Here is a 16211-nt window from a genome sequence, read left to right on the forward strand (position 1 = left end):
TGTGTGTGTGTGTGTGTGTGTGTGTGTGTGTGTGTGTGTGTTTGTGTGTGTGTGTGTTGTGTTCACACTTCTTCCTTCTGCTCATCAGGTGAAAAAGGAGTTCTCATGCTGTTGAATCGGTTCACTGTTGAAAAAAATTAATACACATGAAGATGAACATGTCATGTCATATTTACACTGAGTCCTGACTGGGAGCGTCTACTGGGACTGAGCCGTACAATGTGATTCATCATGATGTTTAAATGAGCCTCAGAAACTCTGGAGTCAAACACGTCTTCATCATGTGAACTCGATGAAGACGTGTTTCCTTGAGATCGGTCTGATTCGTCAATAGTTTGTTAAAATGTGGAAAACTCCCAAACGGCCCAACTCCATCAAATGAAGCCTGAGCTCAAACCCATGTTTCCTCCTGTGAGGTGAAGGTTGTTATATTTGGTGTTGGAGCTGAATGTGTGACTCCATCTGCAGAACTCTGCCACGTCAGGTCACATTCATACAGTCCAGTCACAGTGTGGTTTATAGATCTATAGAAATACAGCTGCATTGTGTTGCATCATTTGACCGTTGTGTATTTCAATAACTGATGAGATTTGCATCCCCTTCTTTTCTCTGACTAGACGAGTGTTCGATGTATGAAATGATCCAAGTAGAAACAGTACCAGTGTTTGACCACAAGGTGTCAGCAAAGAGCCAGAGTACCTGGCTGCAGACAACATGGTTTTCCCATCAAGTCTAAACTGGGTGAACTGGAATTCCACCATAGAAACTACTTTCTATGAAAACAAGAAATAAAACTGACGTGAGTGTAAATTCTTTTTCACAGAAAACTTGACCAAAGCCTTGATCATCTTTTCATTGGATTTATTTGACATGTTGTGGCAAGACAAGGAAAGGCAGAGACGCAGGTACTGTTTACTGTCGTTTATTCAGTAGCAAGGAAGAACTAGCACATGTTCCCGTACGGGAAGTATATATAGCTACAGCCTCTAACATTACCCATCAACCCACTGGGTGAGAGGACACACCCATGAGTGCACGCCACACAGCCCCCCCCCCCCCCGAACACCCAGAGGGAAAAAATAATTAATGGGACAAAAGTCAGTACCTTCCAGGGGGTTTAACGAGGCGACCATAACGGCTACGCCGACCCCTGTCCGCAAACGCAGGGGTGGAAATGGCAGAAGGGACATCATTTACAACAGGCACAGGATCAGGAGGCACAACTGGAGAAAACAACACAGGGGTCTTAGAAGGGGGGCGACCACGACGGGGAACCCGGGCCGGTAGCACCTCTTCGCCGGCCAACAGATGAGCTGGCTTAAGCCTGTCTAACGAAACGCGCTCCCTGCGCCCGCCCATGTCCAGAATGAAACTCTTAGAACCCGCCTCTAACACTCTAAACGGGCTGTCATACGGGGGCTGGAGGGGAAACCGGTGAGCATCGTGACGCACGAAAACAAACCGAGTGGTCGCGAGATCCGTTGGCACGAAAGACCGAGGAGAAAAATGATGCACGGGCACCGGTGCACAAGCGGCCTGTGACGCAGGACGCGCAACAGGAACCGGAAAGGGGGCCGAGCTCTGAGGCAGAAACTCCCCTGGGACGCGGAGCGGCTGACCGAGCACCAACTCTGCAGGCGAGGCATCCAGGTCAGCCTTAGGAGCCGAGCGCAACCCGAGCATCACCCACGGCAACCGATCCAACCAGTTCGCGTCTGAGAGCGCAGCCCGCAATGACGCCTTAAGCGACCGGTGAAAACGTTCACACAAACCGTTAGCCTGGGGGTGGTAGGCAGTGGTACGGTGAACCTGTGTGCCCAAAGACTTTGCTAGCGCCGACCAGAGATCCGAAATGAACTGCGGGCAGAGGTGATATCAGACGGTGCACCAAAACGTGAGACCCAAGCTGAAAGAAAAGCGCGTGCCACGTCCGCAGATGTCGTGGAAGACGGAGGAACCGCCTCTGGCCACCTAGTGGTCCGATCTACCATGGTAAGGAGATGTGTAAAACCCTGGGAAGGGGGAAGAGGCCCCACAAGGTCGATATGCACATGATCAAAACGCTATCAAAAATGGCTCGAGGGGCGCCCTAGTGTGCTGGTGAACTTTTGCGCGCTGACACGCCACACTTGTGGCCGCCCACTCTTTGACCTCTTTGCGAAGGCCAGGCCACACAAACTTCGAAGACACCAACTTCACCGACGCCTGGACACCCGGATGAGAAAGAGAGTGCACCATATCAAAGACCCGACGGCGCCAAGCAACCGGCACCACCGGGCGGGGGCGGCCCGTGGAGACATCGCAAAGGAGGGCAGGCCCACCATTTTGCACCACTGCCTCCTCCAGCTCCAGACCGGTACTCGCAGCTCTCAGTGCAACGATACCCGGGTCCCCAGGTTGATCGGCAGCCAGTGCTGAAAAATCAACCCCAAGATGCACAGGGCACACCAGCACCCGCGACAGGCAGTCTGCCACCGGGTTCGCTTTACCCGCCACATGTTGGATGTCCGTTGTGAATTCGGAGATCGCCGCTAGATGGCGCTGCTGGCGAGCAGACCATGGCTCTGTCACCTTCGCCATAGCAAACGTCAATGGTTTGTGGTCAACATAGGCTGTGAAAGGGCGGCCTTCCAGCAGGAAACGGAAATGACGCGTAGCCAGGTACAACGCTAACAGTTCCCGGTCAAACACGCTGTATTTTCGCTCACTGTCTCGCAAACCGCGGCTAAAAAATGCAAGGGGCTGCCACGCACCCGCAACACGCTGTTCAACAACTGCACCGACAGCCACATCCGAAGCATCGGTAGTGAGGGCGATGGGCGCCCGAGACGCGGGGTGCGCCAGAAGCGCCGCGTTAGCCAGGGCAGCCTTAGCCCCCTCAAAAGCCTGGATCCTCACAGGGGTCCAGTCAACCTGGTCCTTGGCTTTCTTAAGCTTCAAAGCACCATACAATGGTTGCAGGAGTTGGGCCGCACGAGGCAAGAAACGATTGTAAAAGTTTACCATGCCCAAAAACTCCTGTAGCGACCTGACCGAGACCGGACGGGGAAAATCCGCAACTGCATGCACCTTCGAGGGCAAAGGAACCGCACCCTGCGACGAAATGCGATGGCCCAAAAAGTCTATGACAGACAGCCCAAACTGGCACTTGGCTGTGTTTACAATGAGACCATGTCCATCAAGGCGCTGGAAAACCTGCCTAAGGTGCGACAAATGCTCATCAACCGACGGGCTGGCCACCAAGATGTCGTCCAAATAGACGAAAACAAACGCGAGGTCACGTAACACCGAGTCCATCAAGCGCTGAAACGTCTGCGCTGTGCCTTTAAGGCCGAACGGCATTTGCTGGAACTCGAAAAGCCCAAACGGTGTAATGACTGCAGTCTTGGGCACGTCCTCTGCCCGCACAGGCACCTGATGATAACCTCGCACCAAATCGATTTTAGAAAAAATTGTCATGCCCGCCAGACGAACCAAAAAATCCTGAACATGCGGAATGGGATAACGGTCATGGGCCGTAATGTTATTTAAACGGCGGAAGTCACCGCACGGCCGCCAAGACCCGTCCGCCTTGGGCACCATGTGGAGCGGCGAAGCCCATGGACTGTTGGACCGCCTAACGATCCCCAAACGCTCCATGGTAGCAAACTCCTCCTTCGCGATGGCTAACTTCACGGTGTCGAGGCGACGCGAACGTGCGAAAACGGGCGTACCCGCAGTGGGAATGAAATGTTCCACGCCGTGTTTAGTAACCGCGGCAGAAAATGCGGGCGTTGTCAGCGAAGGAAATTCCGCCAGTAAGCGCTGGAAGACATCCTTTGACACCGCGAAATGAGCGTGTGTTAACGGCCCGGGTCCCCCTGTCTGACACGGAAAAGACGCAAAAGACACAGCATCAATGAGCCTGCGATTAGCTACATCCACTAACAACCCATTAGTGCACAGAAAATCTGCTCCGATAATAGGAACCGTAATGGAGGCTACCACAAAGTCACAAAGAAATTTGCATCCATTGAAACACACAGTCACAGACTTGGTACCAAACGTCTCTATAGCCGAACCGTTAGCCGCTGTCAGACGCGGACCACTGCCACAGGCCGAGAGGTCCGTAGCTGCAGGAGGGAGAAGGCTCTTCTGCGAGCCGGAGTCCACCAGGAACTGATTACCTGATATGGAGTCATAAACGAACAGCAGCTCCTCTTGCTCGCCAGCGCCCACGGCTGCTACCGAGCGCCGGCTCTTCCGTTTCCCGGTGCCTCGAACGCGCACGGAGGAACGCAGCGGCGCGCCTTGCTGCCGAAGCGCTGATGGAAGAAACACAGCTGGCCGCGCTGTCTGCGGGTGGAAACTGCAGCCGTCAATGCCGGAACCTCGTCCTCCAACGTCGGCTGCAGGGACTCCACGGCCACACTCTGCAGGGAGACGTTCCTCGAAGTCAGCAGGACCCGGTCCGCCTGCTCAGCCAATCCATGGAAGTCGCCGGCCGCCAAACAAGAAGAGTTGGCGAGGGCTGCGCGCACCTGCAGCGGGAGCTGGCGCAGAAAGATGTGCGGGAATAGGAAACCATCATCCTCGGAGCCCAGCAACGACAGCATCTCGTCCATCAGGTCCACTGCCGAACCATCGCCCAAACCGGGAAGCGACAGTAGCTTGTCCGCTCTCTCCGCGGCTGACAAGCTGTAGCGCCGGAGGAGAAGCTGCTTGAGGGCGGCGTACTTTCCGCGCAGCGGCGGGGCTCGCAGGAGCTGCATCACGCGCCGGGTGGATTGCTGGTCCAAAGCCGCGACCACCAAAAAATACCTGGAGTCGTCTGCCATTACTCCTCGCAGATGGAAAAGAGCCTATAGAAACCACGGCGCGGGGTCGTTCTGCCAAAACTCCGGCAGTTTAACGTGCTCCGCGGAGCTGGTCGGTCGCTGAAGCTGCGGCGCCATGGTCGTTGTGGAGACACGGTCCACGGGCGCCGGGGAAGAAAATACGTCTTCCCCCGATGAGGAAGGGACACTATCCTCCTCTACCTCGAACATGTCCAAAAAACGGGGTCACCAATGTGGCAAGACAAGGAAAGGCGGAGACGCAGGTAGTGTTTACTGTCGTTTATTCAGTAGCAAGTAAGAACTGGCACATGTTCCCCATACGGGAAGTATATATAGCTACAGCCTCTAACATTACCCATCAACCCACTGGGTGAGAGGACACACCCATGAGTGCACGCCACAATGTAAGTTTTCATTTAGTGTTTTATTCACATACAGTATAAAACAAGTTGAGAGAGAGAGAGAGAGAGAGAGAGAGAGAGAGAGAGAGACAGAGAGAGAGAGAGAGAGAGAGGACTCTAACTCTATAACTTACCCTAACCCTCTAAGGAGGTTATGTTTTCCTCTGTTTGTTTGTTGATTTGTTTACAAACAGAAGAAGTCCCTGAATCTGAGTGTGAATCCAAATCAGACCATTTTTAAATGTTTGTGTTAAACTCTCACTTCTCAGGTTGTTAACAAAGTAGAAGAGAAGTTTAAAATCTCTAAATAAAACATGAAACAGTTCAGATAAAGAACAGCACGTGAGCGCCCCCTGTCTGTCAGATATATTAGTGAAGTGTCCTCACAGTTTGACCAATCAGACCATGTGACCTAATGTTTTATTGACCTGTGCTGCCCCCTGGTGTTCACAGACAGAGTTTAAAAATCAGAGTTAAAACTAATTCTTGTTTTTTCATCTGTTTTATTGATTTTATTGATCTAGATGTTTTACTTTTTTTTTCTTCTAAATTATAGCAACTAAACTTGTTCTATTTTAACTTTCTACCTCTTAACAAATGTCTTTTAAATAAAATGTTATTATAGTATATAGTCATATTTATTTTAATTCCATTTATAACATTTCTCAGGTTGAAAAGCACCAAACTGCATAATATATTTAAATATCAGATTTTTTAACTTTATATTTTCATGTGTTAATGTTTTTTTATCTATCTGAGAAATGACTGCACTTTGTTTTACAAAGATCATAAAGTTTATTTCATTTCTTTAAATGCAGAATACGTCATGCTTTTATTTTGACACCAAAACAAACCGAAGAGCGACTTTACAAAAACGATCGTCGTCACGGTCGTGATGTCATCGGTCGTGATGTCATCGGTCGCATCACAGCACGCCACGAGTTCAGATGAGACAGGAAGTCTGTTCACCACGAGGGCGGCTGATATAAAAACATCTTCTGTAACGGCGTATCGTACAAAACGGGTTTATTCATGTGCGCTGATGAACATTCACGACACTTTCTGTGTTACACATTTCTACGTTTTTCCAGAAGCTTCTTTTCGTCCTCACGGCTCCAAACTGAGTCGTCTTCACTTTACACCGAACATGTTCAAATCAACTTCTTTAAAAAGTAATTTTCTTTTACTCTTGAGAAAAACTTAAACAAATCAAAGAAGGAAATGACGTCATGATATAGAAGATGACGTTTTTTACATTGCAAATAAAACAAACACCTGTTGAATAAAGTAAATGTAGTGGAGGAGGGTTGAAGAAGTTCAAATGAGGTGCGGCAGCGCCCCCTCCTGGAACAACCCAGTAACTGCAGTTCTAACATCACAGTGAGTTCAGTGTTTGTTTCCATATATTTTCATTGTGGTTTGATCTTCAGCAGATTTACAGATCAGCTGCTGAGTTGATGTGTGAGCGCGTGAGGATCGAGGAAGAAGACGTTCTGCAGCGGATCTGATGAACACACAGATTTCTCCAACGTGGCGGTTCACAGCGTTCAGGCCCAAAACTCAAACTTCTGGAGTGAAGACTCAGATTCTTCCTGTGAAGCCTCAAATATCAAAAATCAAGTTTTGAAAGTGTTTATTAGTTATCAATGAAATAATGAACAGACTAATTGATGGAACCATCTTCAGATTAATAAACCTGCCTTCTCCTTTCTACCTGCAGATGTTCAACCACACTGAGTTTATATTTTAGAACCAAACCTCCACGTGTTTTGAATATTTCTTCTGAAGCTTCACACATTGAGCTGCTGGTGTTGAGTCCTGGACTCCTGGTGTCACTGAATGTTTCCTGCTGCTGGAAACCAGCTTCAGGTTTAAAGAACCTCTCCACTACACACGTCCTCATTATCCTCTCACAACAAACCTGTTGTTCAGGTAAAAGAACTGCACAACTTTTACGTTTCCAACATTTCACATCAACAACAATCGTCTCCATCTTTTATTTTTTAAATCTTTAGTGTCAAGTTTTTCATTCAATAACATCTTGGTGGAAAAACTTTGTTGAAACCAGTTGTATTTAAAAATAGTGTCTTGGTACTAAATGCTGATGTTAGAAAAATAAAGTGAACACAAGAGTTAGAATTAGTGTTAAAGACTTGAACTGTTCCAGAGGTGAATTCAACTCAATGACCACACGCATGTCGTTGGTATGTTTGTGTGAATTCATCTCCTCAAAGACACTTTGTGGTTTTATTCAAACTAAAAGCTCCTGAGGACGAGCTTTGCTTTAAGAGACGGAACTAAACGTGTGAAGCTGAGGCAGCAGATGAGAAGAAAAACAGAGAATGGCTCAAAAATGAGGAATCCATGTTTTAAAACTGAATAAAAGTCGAGCTACCATATAAAACCAGAGCCGGTGATGTCATCCCACCTCGTCCCAGTAGATCACAAACAGAGACATCCCACAGCAGATTGAAAAGGAAGCAGACATTTTAATATAAAACTTCTGACAGCTGATTCATTTGATGATAAAAAGGTTATAAACATATTTATTTATACATGTGATCAACAGACTGTGACGTATGAAGATGTTTGTTTATGCTTCTTCTTCTTCTTCTTCATCATCTTCATCATCTCTGACAAACGTTCATCCTAACGTCTGTACGATGGTTGTGTCCCCTCCTCCCTCAGCCCCCCCCCAGCCATCACCCCAATTTACAGAGCATCCCCCCCCCCATCCGTACAGCACCCCCCCATCCGTACAGCGCCCCCCCGACAATAATCTGTTGCAGCCTCCAGTAAAACTTGGTTTTATGATTTCACTTCTTTCATTTTGATTCTAAAATCCTCTTTGTTTTTCTCTATGATTTAGTTTTAGATTTTTTTAACATGTCTTTGGTTTAACCCTCTAACCCTTCTCCATCCAACCCCCCCCCCCCCCCCCCGTACCGCTCTCCCCTCCCTCCTCCCCGCCTCCAGTTTAGAGACCGCCAAATCCACCGCCCAGTCCTCCTCCATGCCGTCTCCCGTTGACCTGACCATGAGCTTCACCCAGCCCGCCCCCCCCGCCTCGTCCTCCTCCTCCTCCCCCCTGGCAGCGATGGGCGCCGCGATGCCCCCCGCTCCCCTCCTGGGGTCTCCCTACGCCTTCCCCCTCTCCAGCCTCCTGGGAGTGAAGTCCATCCCCTACCTGGCCCTCTCCAGCCCTCCTGCCTCAGCCATCGGGGGTCCCTTGTTACCAGGCTCAATGCAGACGGCAGCGTCGGCAGCCGTCCCGGTGCCGGCTCATGCGGTGGCGGCCCTGGCGTCCTACACGGCGAAGATCTCCTCCTCAGCCAACGGGATGAAGAAGCCGGAGAGACAGAAGTTTGCTCCGTACTGAAGAGGAGAGGAAACGTCACTGAGGTATCTGGTCTCAGACTGAGGGCAGTTTCATTTCCCTTCTGTTTCTCCATCACTCTCTGGTGCACTTTCTCACTCTCTCACTTGTCTTTGTCCCTTTCTTCCATTTGTCTCGTGTCTCTGTGGAAGTGGGATCACTGGAAGACGTTTGTCTCTGATAGAGTCTCAATGTGATGGGGGTGCAGGAAGTGAGGCTGTTTCACCAGGTGATGCTGTTTCCGGCTCAGAGTGACTGATCCGACCGAACAGCTCAGAGTTCACATGTGGTTGGTTTGTTGTTGAACAGCAGCTCCTCTTACTCAGAGAGCAATCCTTTCACAATAAAAGCCTCCCTCTGGGTTCCTGGTGGAAGCTTTTATTGTGAAGCAGCAGAAGATGAGCCCGACCTGCTCGTCAGCCAGAAAACAATGAAACTAGGAAATGGGGAGAAACCAAAGATTTAAGCGATGGAAGCATTCAGGTTTATTTTTAACTGTAAAATGACCCAACAGTTAAAATCTGGTCACAAAACAATCAGTGGTTTCACGTTTTCTTTGTTAAACTCTCAGATATCGGCCTCAGAAACCCTGCAGGGTTCTAAAGGACCTGAACTCTGACTCATCTGAAACCAACAAACCTCAGAGACTCAGGATGAAGGCTTTTAGAAACAGAAGAGACGGATGTGAAGACGTTTACTGTTGTTCTGTGCTCAACACATTTTAATGCACACGTGGGAAAATCTGCTGACCAATCAGAGCAGACTATCGGGGGGGGGGGGGGGTGTTGAAGAGACAGTGTTTGAGACAGAGGCTGAGGAGAGGACGCTGAGCATTAGAGCATGAACACATTTCTGAAACCTTCCTGTGATTTATTCAACAGGGAAAATATACATTTAGGAGATAAAATGTGTTGTTACATAAAGTTTGACTTTAGTGTTTTACTCCTTAAGGTCATTAAAGTTGTGTGTTGTTTTCATTTAGAGACACAAACTGTCTGTTTGATTTAATGAGACAAATCTAACTCAGTAGAATCCCAGCTTCCTCTTCCTTCACATCCCAGTGTTCCACTGATCCCAGTTCCCACGTCTCACTGAACTCTTTCTTTGTGACGCTGCCCTCGTCTCACGATCTGATGATTCTGAGGTTCCAGGTGATTTGGGCCACGAAGCCTCTAAAAGCCATAAAGACTTTTCAGCTTTTCTCCTTTATTCTACTGTGTCCTCACATATTTATTGACTAATATGAAATATTCCCTCAGAGAGTTTATATCACTGGTCACTAACACTGAGCTGAACGACTCTGCTTTTGTATACAATGATGTCGACTTGTATAAAACTACTTCCTGTCTGCTTCCTGTCTCTTTTTGATTTCTTTAGTTGTAACTTATTAAAGGAGTATTACATTTACAGTTTTAGAAACAAACTTTTCCAACATGGCTGCAGGTAAATACTGTAAAACTGAACTTGTTTTTTTTAGTTGTGTGAACAAAGAATAATAACCTGTATCATTGATGCTAATAACCAGATGTTGTGTTAGATAGAAGAGTTGTGTTTTCACTTGTGAGTTCAAACTGGACGTTTTAACACAAACACACACTTTCTGAGCGGGAACTCGTCGTCTCCACCTTCAGCCGCAGAACTAGAATCAAGTAGATCCACTTCCTGTCTGCGCAGAGGAAGTGACCATGTCATGTGATGATCTAACCATGACCTGGTCAGATCTGAGTTTGTGAAAATTAAAACTGTCAAAGTTTTATTTCCTGGAGAGAAAATCCATCAGTCACAATCTTGATGAATATGTTTTGAACTTTCTATCGTGTTTTTTTCAAAGTTCTATCGACGACAAATCGATGAGTCAGCAAAGAGACTCGTGTAAAAACATTCATGTCACTCGGACTCCAGCGTACTAACCCAGATATCAGATTAAGGTCCCGCCCACACAAGCTCTCAACCAATCAGGTGTCAGTTGTCAATCATCACGTCTCAACCTGTTTCTATATCATCAAATAACTGATTCAAACCAAACTGATCAGAAACTTGAACAAACATCAGAGAGAAGAACGACCTGAAATGATGTTTGAGAGAAATAATTAAAACATGGATTTAATTTATACTGCAGCCAGCCACCAGAGGGCGATCAAGAGGCGTTGGCTTCACTATTATGTAGCTGATCATGTGACTGATCATGTGACTGATCATGTGACATGGTTCCCTCGCTGCTGTTTCCTGTGACCGATGGAGAATCAGACGTGTTTATCTACTTGTTGTAGTTCTGTGGCTGAAGCGTTTAATCACGTGACAGATGTTTACTGTTTGTTTATTAATCGACCTGATGCTCAGAACATTTTACTGACACACACACACACACACACACACACACATATACACACACACACAAACACACAGACACACACAGAGAGACACACACACCCACACACACAGATACACACACACACACACACACACACACACACAAACACACAGACATACACAGACAGACACACACACACACACACACACAGAAACACACACACACACAGGCTGTGTTTTCAGAAACTTTCACGTCGTCTTCGTTTCGTCCGTTGGTTCAAAATCATTCAGAGAAAAATGTTCAATATTAAACAAACGTATTTATTTTTATAAACCTCGAGGAACCGATCACTCATCCGTCCTCTACACACTCACCTCTTGTCTTTTGTTTACTTCCTGTCCCTCGTCCACGTGTCCTCCGTCTATTTGCATGAGTGTGATTTGAATTGATGTCTATGCAAAAGCGTCTCTGTGTGGTTCGGCTCACGTGCGTGGGCTCACGTGCACGCTGCGCGGGTGCTCGTGCACGTGAAGCTGCGCTGGTGCTCGTGCACGTGAAGCTGCGCTGGTGCTCGTGCACGTGAAGCTGAAATCAAAGGGCTACAGTCGACACCGGGTCTGATTCACGCTGCGGACACAACCAGGACCAATCACACGCCTGCGTTTATAAAACAAGAACAAAACACACAAACAAGTTTCTACTGAAACAAAACAAAGAAAAAAACTTCCAGATACCTCACTCAGTACACGTACATGTAGTACACGTGTACTCTGGTGTACTCCCTCAAATCAAACCAGACATAACGATCACAACATCAACAACTAAATTATCAACCATGTGTCACATGACGTGGAAATGATGCCGACATAGATAAAGATGTAAATAAAGATGGACGACACGTCTCCACTTCCTGCTGTTCTAATAAAAACGAAGCCAAGTATCTCAAATTCAAACGCTGCCATCTTGTGGTGATGACATCACTTGTGCAGCAGTGATCGTGGAGTAGAGGCGTGGTTTTAAAGTCCCGCCTAAATCTACACTCGACCAATCACAAGGCGATTTCATCTGTCAATCATGACACGATCATATAAAGACAGGCTGAGACGTCGTGATGACAGCTGAGACTGGCTTCTGATTGGTCGAGCTGATGTATCATCAGTACCACGATCATAAATGACTGCAAAATATGTCTTAACCACAAGATGGCAGCGTTTGTATTCAAAATATGTTGTGTTCATTTCTGGAGGAAGTGGAGATGTGTCATCATCTTTGTTTATAATCTATGATTCTTAATATCACAGATTCACGTCACGAAACATGTTTCACTTCCTGTTTGGACGTGAAAACAACCAGAGGACGGACGTGACGTGAATCAGACCCTCGGAGCAGAGACGAAGGTTTTCAGCGACGCTACACGAGTCGACACCGAACACAGAGAAGAATCAACCATTTAATGAAGCTCTCATTCCAAGACACACATCAACCTGTACAGCAAACACACACTTACACAAACACAAGAGAAACGCACACACTCACCAACCAATCGCCGAACTAAACGAGTTCTGAATTCTTTATTGCACTTGAACATGAAAAGTCCATTAGGACCAGATCTTTCCTGCTGATGTTCTCCATCGTTTCATTTGTGCTTCCTGTGAAGACGAGCGCTCAGTGTGTCAGCGTGTTCCTGATTCTGTTTTCTTTACATTCATGTTCTAATAAATAAAACCCACACTGAAATAAAAAAGAGGCCGAGTCGTGTTTATCATGAAGTCGTGTTTACACAGGATTACTGCCTGGAGCTGTGGGTTTACTGTAGAGACCAGTAACTGTACAGTGTTCACCAGAACAACACTGAAGCTGGTTCCATACATGAACTCAACCACGTGTTCCTGACGTGTTCCTGACGTGTTCCTCACATGTTCCTGACGTGTTCCTCACATGTTCCTGACGTGTTCCTCACGTGTTCCTGACTATTTCCCGGTCATTTGACAGGCAGTGGTTTGGAATTGTAAGGAAGTGAAATCATGATATACTTCTGTGTCTAATGTGTTTTTCCGATGTCCCACCACTGCTGAATGCTGCTGAAGGCCGACCTGCTCTCTCTGTGGGAAAACCAAAACAACTTAAAAGCATTTCTAAAAGCCTGGTCGTTTCAAAGAGCTGTGTTAAAATGCCAGTAGGCGCTCTTTAAACAAACATTTCTAATAAAAACAGAGCAAGAGACTAAACGATGATCAGTAAAACCCACCGGCTGAATAAAACACCTTTTAAAAATATTTAAATGGTGTTTAAAACAATAGAGTCGATCCAGTCTAGCCAGGGATAAAACATTGTCTCTGGCATGGCTCCAGGTGTATTGTCTGTGATTACTGTTAAAAAGCCTCCACACATCAGACAGCTCATGTGCCTCGGTCAGTTGGTTCATTCTGAGACCTGATGCAGGATGTGGTTCTAAGTGATTCCGGTCTAAAGTGGGATTTCCTGTGCAGTTAAAATCACCTCCTGCTAAAACATAAAATCATCACTACAGGTTTCAACAGTATCATCTAAAATGTTTAAAAGTTCCATCCTGTCCACCCTATTCGTGGAGCATAGACATTTAAAATCACTTCCCCATTAAAAGCCCTCTTCCAGTCACACTCATTGTCTTCGGTGCTGTGGGTTTCTTGTAAAAACATAATATCTATTCTGTTAATATCCATGAGTTTAAAAACAGCCGCTCTTTTAAAATCAGCTCTGGCTCCGTTCACATTTAAAGTGCTGATTTTAAAATCACACAGGGATAAAAGAAAGAGAAAAACAGTCAGTAAACAGGTCAGTAAAAGAGAAGAGTAAAAGGACTTTTTAAAACTCATCATCATCAGGGATCATTTGGCCTTTTACTCTCAACACGAGTTTCCTGAGTCTATAAATTTGTTGGTCTGTTAAAAACTCTGCTTCTGGCCTGATGATGAACACATTACGCGTCAGATAAATGTCTCGTTCTTTGATTTGTCAGATGTATGTCACCAGATGTGCTTTAAGTTAACTTCCATGTCATCTGGTGAAAGTCCGAACACAGAATAAACTGTAAACTTAATACCAGGCTTCACAATCTGATGCTCCTCTCCATAGGAGACACAGGGAGCATTGAAGAACACACACGCGTCACCAGCTCCACGCAAAGTGCTTCTGTTTGTCGCTGGTGATCATTACAACGCACACACACCAAACAACAGGTACATGTAAACATCCCTCACGTCAACAAGGAGGAAGCTCGAGCGGTGTTTTCATGAGTCCAGTTGGTGAACGTGCTTCTAATGGACGTGTGGAGCTTCACGTGTCCTCCTGTGGCTGCTGGTTGAAGTCAGCGGACGGGATTTTAAAAGATGTTCTCGTTGTTGTCGATGATCAGGTTCATTCATCGGAGAATGAAAACAACCGCTCATCACAGAAAGGGTGTGTTGGTTTGTCACAGTTTCTTTAATGCAAGTGTTGTTTATCTGTGTGAAATCAACAGATGATCTGTCCGAAGTGTGTCGAGTGTGTTGTCAACATGACACATGTGTGTCGAGGCAAACCTGGAAAACTAACTTAATGTCTCCATTGTCGAACAACGTGTTGTGTATTTCTTCTCTTCAGTCAGATGGCTGCGTGCTTTGTTGGAGCTGTGTCAGTCGAAGGAGTAAATAAAGTTCCCTGTGTAACTATGACAACTCTGGCAAATTATAATAGTGATAAATAATAATAATAAAAGTATTTACATTTTTTTGTATTTTAACAAACACTGTGGTGTGGTGGTACAGGAAATTGAGGACGCTTCATGAAACATCATCATTCAAAACAAAGTGCCTGTCCTCTTCACACTGTCCTCTTCACACTGTCCTCTTCACACTGTCCTCTTCACACTCAGCTCCACCTCCACCTGTTGAGAGAAGAAGACGTCAGTGTCACAGAGACTCACTTCATCAGCTGTGAGTCAGTGATGCAGCTCATCCAGTAGAAAGAGCAGCAGGGACTTCAGTCCTGTTCAGAGGTGGAGCAGCTTCCTCTCTGCTTCATGTTCACGTGTTGGAATGAACACGCTAAGAGCTCAGTGTGTGTCCTCTGCATGTCAAAGTGCAGAGTGGACACCTGAGAGGTGGATTTACTGCTGTTACAGGTGAAGCCATGTTTCACTGTGTGTTGATGAACATCTGCTTCTGACAAACTGGGACCAGAGGAGACAGATGGACCTCAGCAGAGGTTCTGCTCTGTATAAAGAGCTCCTGGTTACCATGTGATGAGGAGAGGCTTCAGTCCCACTGATCTCAGAGCTGTGACAAAGATCCACCTGATCAGTTCTTCACTGATGAAGTGAGAGGACAAACTGTCTCAGATCAGATGAAGACGACACCGTCTCTGTCCCTCGTGTGAGGCTGTCAGCTGTGGTCCAGCTTCACTTCCTGTTCACATGAAAACAACAACAACTGTCGTCTTCACGTCAACTCAGTCACATGATCCCAAGCAGCTTGTGGCTCGTCTGATTGGCCGACTGTTGTCTCTCTGTGTCTCTGTCCAATCCTGACGTCTGTCCTCATTGTCCTCTCACAGCTTCACTGAGGAAACACTGAGGCCTGAACTATGAAGACACTTCAACATGTCCAGGAGATCTTTCTGAGATCAGCTCAACTGAACCTGACAAACACAGTCAGGCTAAGTGGTCACATGACGCTGGTTATCAACTCGTTAAGTTAACTCAGGTTTTCCTCATCGAGATCTGAGCGGCACATAAAAGGGGCGGGGTTTACTGTGTGTGACCAATCACAGACATGGACAGTTTGACTGAGAGCAGAGCCTCATATTTCACAACCAGGATCAAACTGTTCTATAATAAAAATCAGAGGAGAACAAACACATGATCCAGAATAAAAGAAACTCAGTCACAGCTGCTAAATGCAGGAAGAACAGCTGGTAAAACATCTGGATTGAGTCAATGTGTAAGTTACAGCGCCCCATGGTGGCATCTGGTAAAAATATATTACATGACCACGACATAATAACGTGTGATCGAGATAAATAACTCGAGGCCACGAGATCTGAATCTGTTGTTTACTAACAAGACGAGTGGAAGACAAGAAGACACACACTGTCTCTGAGGACACACACTGTCTCACTGTCTCTGAGGACCAGTGGCGGCTGGCCAATAGGGGGCGCTAGGGCGCCGCCCCACCTGATTGAAAGTGATTTTTAAAAATTATTTTTATTTTTTTATTTTTTTCAAAATAATAATTTAAGTACTGCTTATTCTACAAATAAATATGTTTTGAATCATCAAGAACCAGTCA

General features: G+C 46.4%; 1 protein-coding gene across 1 annotated transcript in view; it reads right to left on the reverse strand.

Moving 5' to 3' along the window:
* Positions 1–14736: 14736 nt before the first annotated feature.
* Positions 14737–16211, reverse strand: part of LOC128450355 (NACHT, LRR and PYD domains-containing protein 12) — a 143896-nt gene continuing 142421 nt past the window's right edge. The window contains exon 12 of the transcript XR_008339991.1: positions 14737–14797. The gene's annotated coding sequence lies outside the window, so the exon portion shown is untranslated. The remainder of the gene's footprint in view (positions 14798–16211) is intronic.

This window comes from Pleuronectes platessa, chromosome 2 (assembly GCF_947347685.1).
Source record: "Pleuronectes platessa chromosome 2, fPlePla1.1, whole genome shotgun sequence".
Classification (NCBI taxonomy): domain Eukaryota; kingdom Metazoa; phylum Chordata; class Actinopteri; order Pleuronectiformes; family Pleuronectidae; genus Pleuronectes; species Pleuronectes platessa.